Raw genomic sequence first — 19516 nt, forward strand, 5'->3', positions numbered from 1 at the left:
CTCTTCCGGAAAATGTACAAGATAAAAATGCATTCTTCTAAGATGTTTTTGTAAATATGCCAGATATTTTTTATATCTGTATTTTTTTAATCACTGGATATTAAATGACATTAAGCGCAGTTGCCGGACGATATTATAAGATATTATAAGCAGATAAGCAGTGAATAAAAGCATTTCCATGTATATTTTAACACTTTTTTATTTCATTGAGTAACAAAAAAAGAAAAAAACAATATTTCCGGAAAAAAAAATTACTTTTTTGTCGGAATGTGAGGAACTTTTTTGTGAATTTCAAAATGTAGTGTCGCAAATTAAATCAATTAGTTGGATCAATTTCAAGTAATATTATCTGGTCTTATAGTTTAAAGTCGAGAGACACAAGTTTATTATTAAAATAAATTAATATATTTTAATATTATTCAAAGAATAAGCATTCACGCTGGATCTTTTAATATATAGTTAATTTGTTCCCAAGATCACGCGAAATGCTTTATTCATTATTCATATAAATAAATTCTGTAGGGATTCTGAGCAGGTAAATTTATTCAAGTTTAAGCCTTTTTTAGTTCCTTCTATTTTCCATTTTTTATTTATTCGCCTTATATTTTCACAATTTTAAATGCTGCACATAGGGAATAATTTTTAATCAATGGAATAATTTATCCACATTGTTCAGGAAAATATATTTATTTTGTTATTTCCTAAATGAAAGAAAATGCATATTTAAGCATTTAAAAAATTTAATACGTTATGTAAATGTTTCTATCTGTATGTTGGCTCTTTTCAATGAGAAACTTTAACACATAGAAATAGTGAAATGTTTTATGTTACTTACAATAAAACAAAATTTATTTATCAATAATAACTAATATAATGGATAGAATTAATCAAAATCTATTTATTTCCTCCGTCTTGAAAGTAATTTAAAAACACAAAGAACACCATTTTTTTTTATCAAATTCTATAACATAAATGTATCTTGTTTTTTTTCTTAGGTTTTTATCTTCCATCTTTTTTAAGCCATGGCAGAAACGCCTCATATTTTTTTATCTCTGATCAGACGACGGGACCAGTGCCCAAATTGATACGCCACACTTGAAATTCTCTTCCAGAACAAATTTTAAGTGCACCTTGCTGTAATACACACCGACTCTTAATAATTCACCAAGATTTAACATCCAACTTTCAGACAGCAGTATTTACCATTTGTTTACTAAAAGGATATATGTATGAGTTATGCTCGCAGAATCGTAACTTCTAGCTTACCAGTTTTCACTTCACCAACAGCACCAAGGGATTTCTTAGAGATCATAATGCTTGCTTGTCCTGTGAATTGGGGAATGTTATAAAGATGTACGCTTTAGTAAACATTAATGTAGTTTGTTTATGATCTTTGTCCTTGTACAGTAAAAAATAAATAAATAAATAAGTAAAAAACAATTTATTGTCTCGAATTATTTTGGATGATTCTATCATAGAGAAGCTTTGTATTCATTTCAAAAGTTCTCATTGGAACTTGTTGATCTGTTATGCACAATTTGCGATTGGCTTTTATTTGAATTTAAAGCTCATGTACACTCTAATTATAGTGTATTTGTCGCAACTATCACACGTGCTCATTTTTTTCAATTTTCATTTAATTTTCTTTTAAACTTTTAGAAATTAGTGAACAAAATAATAGTTTTACTACCTGTAAATTTTGAAATAAAGAGCTCTGCATTGTTAAGCACAGTTCACTTTTGAAAGAGAATAGATATTCTATTTTTTTTCTACATAACTAGCTGTACAATAATTTAAAACACGAAATTTGACAAAGGATTTATTTTCCTCTAATTCTTATATATTTAGATACACTCTTACAACTTTTACTCGTATAAACGTACATACAGAACATGTAAATTAATATAAAGTTAAAAATATACAACATGTAATAATTAAATGTGATTTAATTTTGCAAAAACTTCATTATGGGAATTTTTGAAATATATATTCTTCTATTCTTACATTTCATCGACATTCAAGTAAGTTGCTTTCTTGCAAGCTCAAGAAAAAATGTCTAAGTACACAGATTTATGGCCTCACCATTTTTTCTTCCTTTGACGACATAAAAAAGGAGAACAACTATGATAGTCTTCCATTCACACCTTTGTACCCAGAAAGTAACCGGGTATTTTCAGTTGGGTTCGTCTTGTAAAATGTGTTGGCGACAAGCCATTATGCTCGAAATAATGTAGAAGAAAGAAGTAAAAGGAAACATCAATCACTCTTTTTGTCCTCATTGAACTGAATCGTGGTTGATTTATCCAACCCCTTTGGTGTTTCAAAGCAGCTATACAAAAGAATTTTGAACTTAAATTGTCACTAGTAACAATAAGAATTGCTGAGATTGTGTTTTATCCCATTAATCATTTACATGCATCTATAGTAAATATATTGTAATGTAAAATATTTTATATATAATCCCTGAAAAAGGACTGAATTTGTTTCTTACCTTTGGCAACACCAATAGTTAAATTGCATTGAAAACTAAAAATTTAAGTAGCTCATAAAATATAAGTAGTGAGCTTCACAGCAATAACGTAATTAATGATGTTTAATTATCATGTCATGAGATGAAATGATAATCCAGTTTCTCGGCAACTTCCTTCCTGTTAGCGGTAGACAAAAATAAAAATAAAAATTTTTCTTTATTTTTCATTCTTCCATGCTTACAGTATTATAACACTTTTCATCCATGCTAACAGCAAATATTTAAATAAAGCTAAATGAAATATACTTTGTATTTAAGGAAATAAACTTAACACATTCTTTCCATGTTTATTTAGTAACTTAGTAAGCAAATCCATTTTTTTGAGAAAAACAAAGCATGCTAGAAAATTAATTATTTTGAAGAGTGAAATTAACGGCAAAAAAATTGCGAAAAAATTTGTTAGTGCTAATCAAAAAAGTAATTTTTTCTTTTAATTTATTTATTGATAAACAAATATAAATGCTTTTGTCTATAATTTCAATTTTTGGTACATACTATGTTCGTTCAAATATAGAATCAAATTCCTTAGTTATCAAACACCTACCTAAGCTATTAAAACCACATTTTCCAGATTGCGACTAATATTTCAAGAATGAAAATTTTAAATCCGCTAAAACAAGTATGCTTATTCAGAGACCGTGACTGATTTTGTAACTGAAAAATATTCTCATCTCTAATTAATAAGCATATTCATAGTTAAGGAATTCTCGAACAATTGATATTGAATTTTAGTACGTAGAAATTCAATCATTAGAACAAAAGTTATTTAGAATGTTCAGTTTCCTGCATACTGAACGCGTTCTATACGAGAATAATTGGCAATCTCTGATACGCAACTCGCAATTTCATGAAACAGTTAGGGAAAATAAGAGAATTTAATGTACACCAAACTTGACAAAAATTAAAGTAGTATTGCAATATTCAATGTAATGTAAAGATATTTTTGGATTCCAAAATTTTTCTAAGATGCACCGAAAAAAATATATAAATGCCCGTAATTTCTGCTTAGTTCTCATGAGAAATGTATATAGAAATTTAAAATATATTTGCTATGTTTAAAATGAAGAATTTAATTAAAAATGCTTTGGATATATTTCCTTATTGATAAAATGTCATAAAGATAACAGAATATTGTATTTTCCTTTCATGTAATGTGAAATTGATTCCCCTAGCATAAAATGAAACAAATTAAAATTTGTAAAAATACTGTTTTGAATAATTGGTATTTTAGTGTCTGGAAAAAAAAAGTTAAGCAATTTCTCTTAATTAAATTCCCTCTATTTAAGTAATCATCGAAGGTTCCGCTATTCCAATCTACTAGAACCATTCTTACATTAATTTATCAAAGCATGACTTCATCACATTAGAGTATCTTTAAATATTCACTGCAGCAGACCTCTATAGTTTTCAACATTATTATTAATAAAGAAATGACGTCATTTAAGAAGTTTGTCAGAAAGTTTTTAAAAATGAGGTATTTTTCATAAATTTAACATTTTTAGCAGTTACGATAAGTAAGAAAATCAAATTTGGCTCTTTTTTGAATAAATGGCTTAAAACATGCATTTTGTTTAAAATTTGATTGATCTTGCGTGAAACTAATGGTTTTTAAATTATTCCAATGCATTTAACTTCTGCAAGCCAATTTTTCTTAACGCGAGTTGTTCGATTTAAATTAACTCGATAGATTGAAACTCGATAGAATGTTCAACCTATGGCTCAACAAAAGCTCAGAATGTCTATATAATCCGTCAGAATTCATATAATCGTTCCCATTTGCGAAGCACATTATTTTTACAATTACACTTGAGATTCTGTACAGTGTTGTTGTCTGTAATTATGAGGTTATGAAGATATGAAGAAATCTGAATCTATAAGAATGTCTCTTCTGTCCCATAAGAATCTTTAAGAATTTCCTGCTTTTATTTAGTCTACTCAATAAATCATATTCTTTATCTTATTCATTCACTTTTTCTACGTAATGCGCATCAAATACCAGAGAAAACACTGCCAGAAAAGTTGGTTCGATAATAAAAGATAATAACAGCTCTGCATGCATTTTGCACCATAATATTATGAAAACTTATCGGAACATTAAAAAAGCGCAATATTCGGTCATATTTTCAGTCAATATGAAAAATAGTTTTATGAAACCAAGTTTAAAAAGAAATAAGTAGCTGTGTAAGGTGGTAAAATTTTAATAAGTTTTTTTGCAAATCTTATTGAACACTTGCGCTGCATTAATTGCAATTATTATTTTACTTTTGCAGTCTTGACTGGCATTCAAATTGGGTTGAAAGAAAAATCTTTTAGAAACCTAGACTTATTTGTATAAATGACTGTATTACTTACATTAATGATTACATGATTGTTTTTTTTCAATCTTTAATTATTATCTTGGAAAAAAAATAACTTTTTTCTGATTTAAGAAAAAGAAATGCTGTTTTTTATCGAGTTGACTGTATTTGACATGTTATAAAACATACTTTCGACGTACTATATGTATTACATTATTTCGATGTTGTATTATTTTAATAACGTACGTAATATATCTTAAACATGACCCCCTAAAATTGTTTAAATATTATAATTTTTAATTACAATACCAAAAAGGATGTATATTGACACAATGATGCATGTTTCATCCGTCTTCTTGAGTAGTAAGAAAGAATAATATAAGTAAGGAATGTGAGGGGTAATAGCAAAGGTGGCAATAGCAAAGAATAATAGAATGTATGGGTAATCAGGATTATATCAATATTACATTCTATTTTATATCAATTTCAACGCAATATTTGCTAAAAGAAAAGCTAACACATTTCCCAGCTGTCATATCAGATATAGTTACATGTTACTAAGCAATCTGCATCTCATATAGCATCCCTTAACTGGTAAAACATCTGAAGAGTTTATTTACTTTTCATATCCAAAGACGTTGTAACGTGTGTAATGTTTTTAATTAAAAAGTCGAGCAAGTAGTGCATGTGTCTTAAATAATGAATTATCTGTTTCCTTAAAATGTTTTAAACTACAGTTATAAGTTGCTGGGGAATAATAAATCAATTATACATTAAATGTCCCAGCTTTCTGATTGACATTATAATTAATGGTAAGCATGATATATATCTCTCATCTCCAAAACCTTAAAATAATGAATCATTAAGCAGACACTGTAACCAAGAAAATAAAATTACTTGTAATTTTAAAATATTAAATCATATGTATTAACTAAAGAAAGTTTAGCAGAATTTAGAATTTTCCACATGATTTGACAAGTCTACATAATTCAGGTGTGTCAGCATTATAGTAAGATAGATATTTTAAGAATTTTTGTGCGTTGTAAACATCATATTCGTAGAGATATTATACCACAGCTTTTACAGTTTAATATTAATTATTTTTTGCATTATAATTTGTACTACAATATATAAAACGATTACCCTCTGTTACTATTTAAAGAGGAAAATATAAGCTTCAAATAAAAATCTTCTTTTAATAAATGTTTCTATAAATTACTAATTTAGCTTTTTGTTTAATTAAATAGTGAAATAAACTTTAATAAAACGTAAGTAATAGATTTTTAAAAAATAACAGAGAGGAACCAACAGAGGAACTAAATGGTTTCAATGTAGAAATCCCACAAGTAATATATTCCATAATACAAAAAAAATTTCTAGTCTGTTGCAAATACAAGTATCTCAAGAATGACACAGTATAGATTGTTTCAAAACTTTTTAGCTAATATCAATAAACGGATTGTTACTTATTATATCTGTTGAATTAGTACACAATAATAAGAACAATAAGCAATTTTGAAACAAATTAACATCTGTCTCTTGCCCTTTACTATTCCTTGTCCTACTCTGTTACGATGAACATGGTAAGAGTAACAGAAGGGAAAAAAAGTAACTTCAAGCTAATTTACTTGGGCAGTTTCAATTAAAAAAAAAGTTTATACAAAACTGAAAAAAGAAAAATTTGATCTTACCATTAAAAAATCAACTGAACATTAAAACAATTAATTTGAAGCAATTATTCCAGTAACAAAGGGGAAAGCACTCACCTTGTTAATCCTTCTTCTTCTAAGAATGCAGCAAATATATTGAGAGTTTTTGAAATGGCTGCTTTATCTGGAAATTATACATCCAGCGTGTAATTCTACTAATATTTTTTGATTTAATAAAAATAATTTAATGCACTAATTATGGTAACATAGAGAACAAAATTCTTGTTTGTTTGATATTTACTAAAAAGTAATTTTATAGCTATATATTAGATAAACTGTGCTATACATTATATGTAAACGCAATTTTTAAAACTAGATAAATTAAAACTAGTTTCAGTTCATAGCCAGTTTAATTGCAGTTGAATAAGAGGTATATAGGGCTAGAACAGCAATTTAGGCATATTAAATTAGTACTACATTGACATTGCTTCTAAACTATTAATTTTACCACTATATTAACTGCTAAAATAAAATAACAAATTAATATGAATATTTAAAAATTTTATTTTGAATTATATTTCAGTAATCAAACATATTTAAAGCCGTGATATATATAGCAATTTAGACGTATTAAATTAATACTTCAATGGATTATTTTTAAATTATTAATTTTACCACTACATTCACTGATAAAATAAAATAATAAATCAATATGAGTACTTAAAAATTTTATTTCGAATTACATTTCAGTAATTAAAAATATTTAAAGCCAGGAGATAAAAGCTTTTTTGAAAATAATCCAAATCGTTCCCGATAGTAAGAAATTAGTATTCTACAAAACAAGCTCCTTTTACATGTGGGCATCATATTATTTTATGAAAATTAAATTTATTTCGGTAACATGCCCTTTTTTTCTTGCTTAACTGTATTGCAATTGATAGAAATTTAATAAAATGCTGATATTCAAGAACGTCTTTTACTAAAATACCCAAATTTAGAATTTCTTTTCTCAGTGTTAAAGTTATTCATATTAAGAGGAAATATTTTCTTATTCTTTATCTTCCTAGCTTCTATTCATTACTTCCTTTCATAAGAAACAAATGTTGTAGAAAAGAAAATTAAATACTTTTAAAAAAGATGAAAAGCCTTGCCTAGCATTTATTTAATTTTTATTCACCACTGAAGGTCTTTTGTGAGAACAGCTTTTAAAGAATTCAATTACTGTTTCAAATAACTCTTTTTCATATATTCGACGAATTTTTTTACGAACTGAAGTTATTGTTTTTTTTTTCAAATATGTTAATGCATTTTCCTAATTTAATCTAAAAATATCTTTCTTTTTTTTTCTTGGTACTACATTTACAAAAATTGACATTTCCTAAAATAAATCTCTATTGGATTAGGCTTTGGCTTGAATATTAATCGTTAAATAAAATTAGCAATGAATTTGAGCTTTTTTTCCTGTGTTTATTTAGGAGATTGTTTGGAAGTAATTTGCGCTTATTTACCACTTTTTACGAATTACTTATTACTTGGCAAAGTCATGTCGTTCAAAATTTCCCGAATTTGATTTTAAGTAGGCCTAATCTGTAAAGAAATCGGATCTAATTATGGTAAAAGTACCGGCACTAACTTTTACAGTAAAAACCATTTTATTCTAAAATTTTAAACCATATATTTTACAGTAATATTTATTTAAGTACAGTGATTAGATGATTTTACAATAAATATAACTGTAAAAAAAATGGCATATTAGATTTTTTTGCGGACATTTTCGCTGTAAAAATGGATTTCACTGTAAAAAGAACCGGCAATGTGGTCATCGGTACTTTAACCGTAATCTAGATCAAATTACAGTACATTTTACAATAATTTGTTTCAGAATTTTTCACGCTGTAGAAAATTCAGTACCTGCTTGCTTTGTTGCTCCCTAAAATTCACGAATATCATTCATTTTTTGTTTTTGTTTCAACCCTTTATATCACCTTGTTGCATATCTGCAACATACGCAAAAAACCTATGTCTTCGCCCCAACAAATTTCGAAGAACGATTTCGGCAATTGTCGGTCAAAACCAGTGCGCCAAGATAAAATTGGGCACTGGCTTAATTAGGCTAACAAAAGAATCAGATGCAAATACCCAAAATGCAAAGGATTTACACAAACTATTTGTGAGAAATGTGGTGTAGGACTTTGTTACAACAAAAGTAACAACTGTTTTAAAAATTTTCATATGAATTAAAATTTTTGAATCTTTCAATCTTAGTGCCATTTTTCACAATGTTGCAGGAATGCAGCAAGCACTTTTTTGTCATTTTGCATAAGGTTGCAAAAATGCAGCAATCAATTTTTTTCAAATAATTTTTTTTACTTTATGTTGTAAATTTTTTTATTATTTTTTACATGCTTAGAATGATGCATTCTAATGTATGAGTAATTTTTATTAAAATCAGAGATACTGAGATATAAAGGGTTAAATCATAAACTGCCTATTACATCAAAATTAAAAATACTTCAATTAAAGGATCCAAACATTTTTTTCATTTTATTTATGTTAATTGGGTACTACAGATTTAATTCTTGACTCTTTTAAGAAAATGTTTGAACACAATCATTTCAATCAGTTACAATTGCAACTTTAACCACAAACTGGAAGCTTGATACCCTAATTATTATTAATAAGTTTTATAAATTTCATACCAATCTCAACCTAAAATATATGTATCTTCTTTGTTTATTGAAAAACAATTTCATTTAAATTCTTTTTCCAGCAATATGCATATTCTGGTTGTTTACTTTCATCTGATTTTGAAGAAGGCATACATTCACAATACTTTCGCTACAAGAAATCTGTACTTTCGACATCAAGGAATAATCTAGAGTAAGAAAAAACATAATTAATTAAGAGAAAAGAATTAATGAAGAATTGCTTAGATGTGTTGAGTTTGGCTTCTGTGTTCCCAGTTCCTTTTTTTAGCTAGGCAAAGTTTATATTTATCGATTGTTTAATGAATTAACTCATTATTAATTTCAAAAAAATGTCATAACAATTGTCATGTTTTTAACTTATTAATTATTTTGAAACGCTCTTCCTTAATTGAGGAACACTTCATAAATTACATGGAAGGCCATTAGTTTATCTTTTGAATAGAATTCACAAAACATCATTTTCAAAAGATTTAAGGATATACAGATACATATTTTCAAAACATGAACCCTTTCATCCAGGGACAAACAAAATATAAAACACAATGCCAGTGAATAGTATCAAAAAAATTAGTTCCTAACTTTTTATGTATAGAGTATAGCCTCTGGATTCTTGAAATGTTTTAAAATTGCTAAAGATTTAATTAATTAATTTTTTTTTCTGTATTGAAAATCTAGACCATGTTAATTATCTGCCCAATAAAATACACCAAACTGATATTTATTTTCGCACTGTGCTAATTTATATAGATATAATAATATATTAAATTTATTTATAGCATAGTTAATTTATATTAGTATAGTATAATAGTATAGTAATATACTAATTTATATAGATATATAGATATGCTAATTATAATCGTACAAAACGAACCATGTTCATTTAGAACATTAATATAGTGTCGGAAAAATAATAATTAAGGTCGAGTGAATGGCTACATGGAATTAATTATAGTTAGAAATGATGAAATAATTTAATATATATATATATATATATATATATATATCGGATGTCATAATATTATTCAATAATATTCCGGAAAATAAATTGATAGATGCACCTTTAGAAATAATTATCTTCTATAATATTTTAACATATTTAATAGGATGCCTATCTTAACTTTCATACGCATTCGTATCACTAAAAAGAAGTTTTAAGAAAAATCGAAACTAATTTCAGGGTTCTCCAATTCTCCATCGTTTACTCATTATTTCTGTTTGCCACACCTCTGCTTTAATTTCCAGGAAAAAGTTTTTTTATTTTTTATTTGTGGATTCTAATTTTTCCCAGGAACAATAATCAAGTGTTAGATTCACTAATATGTTATCAAAAACAAAATTTAAAAAATGCTCCTCTAATTCTAATTAGTACAGTTAGAACAAATTTATTTAAATAGAAATTGATTTTATGACTTTGCTTTGAATTTAACTAAAATTATATCCAAAATAAAGTTATTTAATCCCATTTTATTTTTTAATTATTTTAAATATATTTTATAATGTTTAAATTTTATTGTAATTTCAATGGATTTAAAGCTATCCATAAATAATAAATATGCATTATTTTCGTAAATGTGCAGAAAAAGAAAATTAAATTGAATTCTGCATCTAATGGAAAGATGTATTACTCTTAGATAGTTATAAACTTTATGGAATCGTTAAGTAAAATTGCAATTCTGTACATATTCAAATTATTGTGATTCCAACAGTTCTATGTAAAAATATAAAACATTGGTAAAACTTTATTTCAACTACAGATATTACGTAAATTTTGCATAATTGTTTAATGTGATTTTACTTTCGATTGCAAAATGTGAGTTCCCCATAGTGCTAAATTGGTTTTAAAAGAATTTCCTATTAAAATTTGTAAACCTTTTTTTAATCGAAATTGGAGCTAACTTATCAACTTATTAGTTAAGTTCATAAAGCAGCTAAAATGTGAGTATAATTTTTGCACATTAATCAATAATTTACACTTATATTTTTAGTGACTATAACGATAACGCGAAGTTACAACATAATAAATTAATTTTATTTAAACAAGTCTGTCATTTAAAATTTTCCTTTTAACCCTTTCAAGGACTGTGAGATAAAAACGCTTACACTTTTTTTGACAATAATATGAACCACTAATCAGTAATACGTAATTGTCTCTAAAAGAAAATGGCCTAATCAACCAATTTTTAATTTGGAAAAAGTGGCGGAAAAGGAAGTTGTCCATTATTGACGTGCATATTATAACCACAATTCTTATGACTTTTCTTGAATAAATTTTTGAATTAAAATTTCTTGCCCCTCCAAAGAGTTTGTTTTCCAACCAAATTTATTTTCTATCGTTCCTTTCATTTCGTCAAGTTTGTATTGCTAATTCTAAGAAAACAACTTTTAATAATTGATTTTGGATCAATATTTACATTTTTTACAGCAATATGTTTCTTTATATTGTTTCCAAGTGGGTACTTCTTCAAATTTCGGGAGTTAATAAATTTTATTAAATAAAAGGAAGATAAACTGAAACATAACGTTTTGCGACATCCTATCTATTAAATTAAAAAATAGTTAATTAATTGAACTAATATCCATTGTGTAACCAATTTTTTTCACAAATTTAATCTTTTGTTATACCATTTAATTTTAAAAAAATCATCAACTAAAAAGTCATCAGGGTTATTGGACTTAATAAATCAATTCTTTTTACATCCAAGCAACTCTTATTGCAAAGGTCATTTTGAGTTCTTCAATATTTAGAAAATTTAAATATTACATTATTTTATATTTGTTCTTTATTAATAATTTATGGAATTTTTAGTGGTTTACATTTTTACTTACGATTTGCAGAATAATCTGCGTTATTGCGATTATTTATAAAAATTTCAACGAAATAATATTGCTTGTCCCAAAATACATCAGCCTACTTAAAAATAACTTAAAGTAAAACAGAAGAAGATAAAAATAAAAGCTGTGTTGTGGTTTTCTCAGGAAACCAGCTTATGTACATATTCTCTCCGAATTATTAAGTTAGTTAAATTGGTTGACTACAAATGGTATAGTTAATGTAAAACTGTGTTTTGCTGAATATCATAAAATTTAAACTTTTCAGGTGTAACTGAACTTGGTTTCAAAATGCAACACGACGTCGATACTGCAGATAGTAATTATTTTTTTAGATAGTAGTTATTGAATATCTTTTTTCCGAATTTGTAAACTTGGTGAGATTTATTTATCTCTCTTGCCAGCATCAAATTTTAAACTTTTAAGAATCAAATTAATAGTAGATCGAAATAAAAAGATGTATTAAACTATAACAGATTGTTATTAAGACGAACTAGAACTAATTATTCTTAAGACGGTTAGACGAAAAAAGATGTTAAACTCGTTCGAAATTCCAAAAGTAGTTATGAGAATGCTGAAAGAAAGGCAAACTTGTTTCAATCTTGCAAGACTCATAAATTAGTTTCTGTTAAGCTTTTTCTCAATGTTTGTTTAATTTTGAAAGCGACTGGTTAGAAATAAATTCTCTAAATAATAGTTTATTAATGCTTTCTATTAATATTTATAAGTGTATGTTTCCTTATTTTGTTTTACTCTCAAAGAGGAAAAACTTATGAACAAAGTTAATAAGAGTTAAAACAAATGAAGTATGAATTTTAAAAAAAACTATTCTAGTGTTTCATTTGAAAATAAAAAATTTAAAAAATTCTTAGAAGAAACATTTATATATTTCATTAATTGTTTCTTTCACTTTTATTTAGATGAAACATTTCTATGACTATTAAAAACTATACTAAATAATTTAATTTTGCATTAAACAATAATTGGAAGAAATAGCGAGTAAATCACTTTATTTAAACAAAAAATGAAGCATATAAAAGAATCGTATAACCTTAATTACTTAATTATCAAAAATCTAATTCGATTGATTAGATACAATACAAAGAAATTTTCAACTAGAATATTGTTGCAATATAACACGATATTTCTTACTTTGTTTCATCTTTTCACTTTACTTTTTTTTCCTATTTTTATTTTTTATCCTTAAATAATTTATTTGATTCATATTCTCATAAAATTTTATTTTGGTCATGGAAGTGCAGTTTTCTTACCATAAGTTATCGAAGTTACAACTTCGTTTTAAATTTTAAAGTGAGAGTTAAATTTTAAAACATGAGCATTGTTAAACGTGGTATCTAATAACTCAGAGAAAAAACGTATGGTCAAAACTAGCGAAATATATTATAATTGACCGTGTTTCTAGCTCTATGGGAAACTTCAAAAACTCGATAAGTTTCACTGAATCAATTTGTTAATGATATAGGAAAAATTAACGACTAAATACAGTATATATGATAAAAATAGAATAAAATTTGGTAAATGTATTAAAATTTGATAATTTTAACATAATACTTTAGAGCAAGACATTAAAACTATTTATTCTGGTTAAATTTACTTTCCAGTTTTGTATTGTATAAGGACCACAATTTTGAAAATCAGAATTTCTATTAAACCGTTACCATATGAACGAAATAATTACTAAATAAATAGTTTAAATGTCATATATTTTTAAATTATCAACAAAAATTTTTTTTTTTTAACCGGAAATGTCATTACCATGCGCTACGGCAATTTTACCAGAATTTATTCTTCCATGTACATAGTTTTTAAACAATGAGCTATGGCTATTTATTTATTTATTTTATTGGAGTGAATTCTGAGTTTATTCTAGCAATCCAAAAGAAAATCATAACTGTCTCTAAATTTTATCACTTCAGTATGAAAGCATAATCACTATAGACTAATAAAAATTCGAGATTAAAACTTATTAACAAGGCAAATGTGCGTTGATATCGGCTTTTTTGAAAAAAGGTGATTTAAAATTTTTAAATTACTTGTTTTTTTTTATTATTTACCTTATAAGCTGTAATACAAATGTTTATAAACATTTTTATGAGTACTGAAAAAAAACTTTCATAATGTGGTTAACAAATAGTTTACTAAATTTTAACATAACATCTGTTAGGTTTCTGAACAAATGATGGCTCCTAAATATGCTGCATTTTTTTTATATTTATGCATGGTTTTAATAATAGCATTTGTTCTTTGTATCGAATATATGCTATATTCCTGTATAAATCTACATTATTGCCATATCAAACTATGCATATGCTTACAGTGTTTATATTTACAATGCTGAAAAGTATAAAATCACCAACGAAAGCGATAAAACGTAAAAAGAAAGGACTTATAAGGTTTTATTTTATAATATAGCCATAGATTACGGCAAAATAAAATCAAAAACGAAATAAAATTAAAAGCAAAATACATTGCACATTACTTTATGTGACAAGATAAGATTTCAACACAAAGTAAGGTGGAAAAAAAGTATAAAGTTGGTGAAATTGTTACACCAGAACAGTAAAAAATTTGATATCCTTTGTTTCCCATTACTTTTTTCAATCATGCATTCATGAACTCAGATAGAGTTTGTAAAATGATGATATCAATATTGTTCCAAGACATCTTGATTGCATCAATCAAATTTGACTTGATTCTGAATTGTTGATCAGATGTGTAAGCTTCTCTTAATAATATTCCTCAAAAATGGCCATTTAAGGGATTTAACCTTATTTGCTTTATCCAGAATTTAGTTGAAATTGATGTATGAACTGCCGCATCGTCCTGTTGGAAGGTCCAGTTTTCGGATGTTATGAGGAAATTGATAGGTAATAAATTATCTCCTAATGTATCCTGATAGATAATGGAATTCATGGAATTTTCATGGAATAGATATGGAATTCATGGAATTTTTCATGGAATAGATATGGAATTCATGGAAATGATAGCAGAATTTTTTTGCCCTCTAATGCGCAGTTTATTGCAATGGCTTTCAGGTTTCCTGAAGTAACTAACCTGCCGCCTTGGACCTTTCTACTTTTCTTGCAATTTGAGAACCATTTCCATTTCTTTAAAGATTAAAATTCTCCCTTGTTCGTCTTTCGTTCCCTAAAGTCTAAGTTCCCCTTTTCATTGTATCGTGCAACTACCTGCATTTGTAAACTGCCCACATATACTGCTACTGTGTTTGAAAACTACCAAAATCTGCTTTTATACAACTCGGGTTTGCTTCTTGCACGAGAGCAAACTGCTTTTTAGTTAGTGTGTTTTATGAATGACAGTAGCATAATTAGTATCAACTTTAAACTTTTTTTCCAAGTTGTATTTTAATAACTATGACAATGTTGTAATGATTTAAATAATATGCAGAATGAAAATAAAATTGTCAAGCAAAGCAATTAGGCTCTGCATTCACAAGTAGAAAATAAATTTATATACATATTTCATATGGGGTGAAATTTTACTCGGCTTTGTACTTTTCCCAGCACTGTATATTTATGTATTAATTTTAGAAATGCATATGTTAGAAAATTGACACGTGCTTCAATTATAGTTTGTGCACATGAACTACCGGTTGAATTTGTTAAATCTTTGGAATAACGTAATAATGCTTATTTTTATTATTTTTTCTCCTTATTTTGTAAGAAGTATATACGTGGTCGTTATTAAATACTTTTTTTATGATATGCACATACAGTTAAGATTTTATTTTTATTTAAGCGTCAAGATAAGGAATAATTCAGCCTTTTATTTGTGGTCAGACCTGGCTTCGTCGAACTTATGATCATAGTTTACCTGGAGCATTCGAAAAGATCAGTTATTTTTAACAAAACTATATTTATAAGTATTTCAGCTTAGTTCTTTATTAAAATTATTATTCTTACTATTATCATTATTTTTATTTTATGAAAAAATTACGGAAAAGTTGAAGCCTTGTTATAATTACTATATTCTTATTATCTTTATCAAAATTATACTATTATTTCAATAAAAAGGATCTTCGTTTTAAACCTATTATTTGGCTCAAAATGCTGTAAGTAATTAATAAAACATGTTTTCAATTATTTATTATTTATATATATATATATATATATATATATATATATATATATATATATATATATATATATATATATATATATATATATATATATATATATATATATATATATATATATATATAAAGTGTTTTACTATATATATATATATATATATATATATATATATATATATATATATATATATATATATATATATATATATATATATATATATATATATATATATATATATATATATATATATATGTCCAATGTTACGTGTTTTCTTAAAGTACTCTAAGCTAAATTTTTTTTCTAAATGGATATTAAAAAATTTTTCAGAGCAAATTTCCATTATTTTTAAAATGCAAAAGTGATTTAAAATAATTCAAAATATCAAAGGAGTTTGAATTTTATTTTCCTTTTATCTTCATTTTAAGAAAAAAGTAATATAAGTTTAATATTTTTGTGTAGTAAAGAAAAATTCTTAATTCAATGTTTTTTTCTTAAATTAAAAATTTGGAAAATTCATAATTCTAAATTTTCACTAAATGCTTCAAAATTCGAGCTTATCACAAAACATAAATTAATAATTTTGTGATTATTTTTTAAAGAGTTATAAAAGTTATAAGAGTCTTATAACTATATAATGTACTATTAAAAGAGAAATGTGTACTGCCAAAGAATGCTCGTGAAAGACATCGGAAAAGGCAAATACTTTTGTGAAACAAATTTTAAGAGTATATTTTTTCTATGAAAATCAATCTGAAATTATGAATACTGTGAGAATAGCGTGTAAAATATTTTTTTACACTAATAAAAATAATAAATTTTCTTTCCTAATATGATAGTTTTAAAAATATTAACTGTGTAAACAATGTGCAATTAAAATTACATTGAACAAAGTTTTGATAAAATAGGAAGACTAACATTCAACAATTATTTAAACCGATACACAAGTTTTTAAAATCAACGAACAATATATATAGTAAAACACTTTGTGTTAAAAGTATATTTTCCTTAAATTTACATCGTTTGAAGAAAGTTGTGCGAAGATATTTGGATTTTAAATATAATTTAAAAAATAATTTTGAATTTGGTTAGGAATTTAATATTAATATGTCATTTTAATTTTTAAATTCACCTATACATTATTTGTAATAAAGAAACACACACACACACATATATATATCATATATATATATATATATATATATATATATATATATATATATATATATATATTAGGAAACCTTGGACAAAACCTGCTTAAAAATCCTAAATTTAGATATAATATATATTGCTTAAATGGAAAAGGAAAATTTTTAAACAAATACCTTTTAAAGGTCACGTGGAAAATATATTTAGAATCGCAGAGCTAAGCTCTTCCTGTTCTGATGCATTCACCGGAAAGATTTACCTTCTTCCAAGTTTGGGAAGGCTGCCAAAGAACATTTTGTGTTTGTTGGCCATCTATCGGATAATGAGTATATGTTGCACTCTCCTGACCGAAAAATATTTTTCTTCTTTTCAAAGTATAGTATTTTATCTAATGTGTAACTAAAAAATGCTTTATTTTTCTAATTTACTCTTAAAATGAAAAATTGGTTTTATGGAGAACAACATTTAAGTTTTAACTTTAATTTTTATTAATAAATTTGAACAAATATACTTTTTCAAGTTTATGCAGGAAGATTAATCATCGGTAAGTTTTTAAATCTGGATACAGCTAGAAAAGAATGTTTGCAAAAATAGACACAGCTCAAAATGCGTGTCTATAAAAATGGGCATAGCATTTTATTCCGTTTATCCCACTCCCCTTATGAGCATTGTTCTTTTTATTAAAAAATTATCAATTTAAATAAAATAATGAAGTCATAGCGTTCCTTTGAATAAATTACTCGGTACATTTTAAAAATTAGTCCATTTTTTAGAGAAAAAGATGATAAAAATTGCCTCAATGTGGTAAAATTTTTCATGTTTCTGGTTTTACGGAAACATCAAAAAGCAGGGTAATTTTTGACATGTGCTTTGGTAATGATTTTGTAATAATTTACAATAAAATATAATTTTATGATATGTGATAAAATTTTGTAAAATTGGTAAAATTCAGTATTTTTACCATGATACCTACAAGTACAGCATAAAGCCATTTATTTGGTTACATTTACATTCCAGTTTTGCAATTTTTACGAAATGTGTAGTAATAAAAATTATAATTTTAAACTTACCAAATGATTGTTGAAATACACTATATTTCTGTTGTATTGACAAAGATTTTTTTTACCAGAAATTTTATTACCATTCATTACGGTAATTTAAACAGGATTGTTTCCTCCGTGAAAAAATGCTTTAAAATTTAACAGTTGTTTATACAATGTGGTCACATTTAGAGTTCTGAATAAGAAGACTACGCCTAAAAAGTTACATCTCTTCCCTTTTCTCTCTCTGTAAAAGTGAAAGTCCATCCGGATGTACTACATATGCCTATGACTCAAGAACGGGGACATCGATTTGAATCGTATTCTTATACTAATTCTACAGTTTTATTCTACAGTTTTTAAACTAATTCTACACTTTACGAATTTGTAAGGGATGGTTTTAAACAATAACATATTTCTAGCTTTTTGTGTTTTAGGCACAGTATCGAAAATACGAAATTTCATTGATAAACACCATTGTTTTAGATAAAAACATGCGCTATCAGGGAGTGAAGTACCGCAATTTCAAACAATATTTAAAAAACAGAAGCAGGCGTAACCACTGAAAATACAGAAGTAAAGAATGCTGAAACAAATAATAAGGCTAACATAAATTAACGAAAATTTAAGTATTTTCGTACACCGTCAGCGATAATGTTAAGCATTAATATTCTTATTCGTCCAAACGGCATTTTAGTTTCAAGAACTTTAAGTTTATTAAGTTATATTACTAAGACTTTTCATTGCCAACTATTAATTATAATAATTAATTGTTCTCATCTTTTTTTATAACGAATTTTAAATTCTGAAACCTTTCCTTATAATTATCTTATTTATAAATATCAGAAACTTTATTGAAAAAATCAGCAATTATCGGTTATTTGTATCATGAAGACAAGTTTGCCAACAAGTGGAACAAGGTCAGGTCCTGATTCAATTGTATTATTTAAAGTTGAGTTGTCCAAGCTTCTGAAGTTTTCTTTTTAGTATTTATTTAAAAATTTCTCTTAGTTAGTAACAGTTAACTGAAAAATTTTCTAATATTGCAAAGACTCTTAGATTTAAAGCAAAAAAAAATTGTTTACAGAATTAATTAAAATAGCAGTTTCACAGAGTATTAATTTTTAGTTATCAAAGATATTACTATTTATAAGTAATGCATGCTTTGAAATTTAGATTTCATTTCCTAACATCAAAAATTA

The 19516-nt window shown here is 25.8% G+C and overlaps 1 long non-coding RNA gene across 1 annotated transcript; it reads right to left on the reverse strand.

Annotated features, from left to right (window-relative positions):
- Nucleotides 1–1804: 1804 nt before the first annotated feature.
- LOC107457016 (uncharacterized) lies at nucleotides 1805–17531 on the reverse strand. Its single transcript, XR_006225500.3, has 4 exons — nucleotides 17451–17531; nucleotides 9176–9351; nucleotides 6594–6660; nucleotides 1805–2329 (listed from the first exon to the last, which is right to left on the reverse strand). It is a non-coding gene; the product is annotated as an uncharacterized LOC107457016 (long non-coding RNA).
- Between the last annotated feature and the right edge of the window lie 1985 nt (nucleotides 17532–19516).

Source organism: Parasteatoda tepidariorum, chromosome 8 (genome assembly GCF_982258835.1).
Source record: "Parasteatoda tepidariorum strain Cologne lab strain chromosome 8, Ptep-v5.0, whole genome shotgun sequence".
NCBI lineage: Eukaryota > Metazoa > Arthropoda > Arachnida > Araneae > Theridiidae > Parasteatoda > Parasteatoda tepidariorum.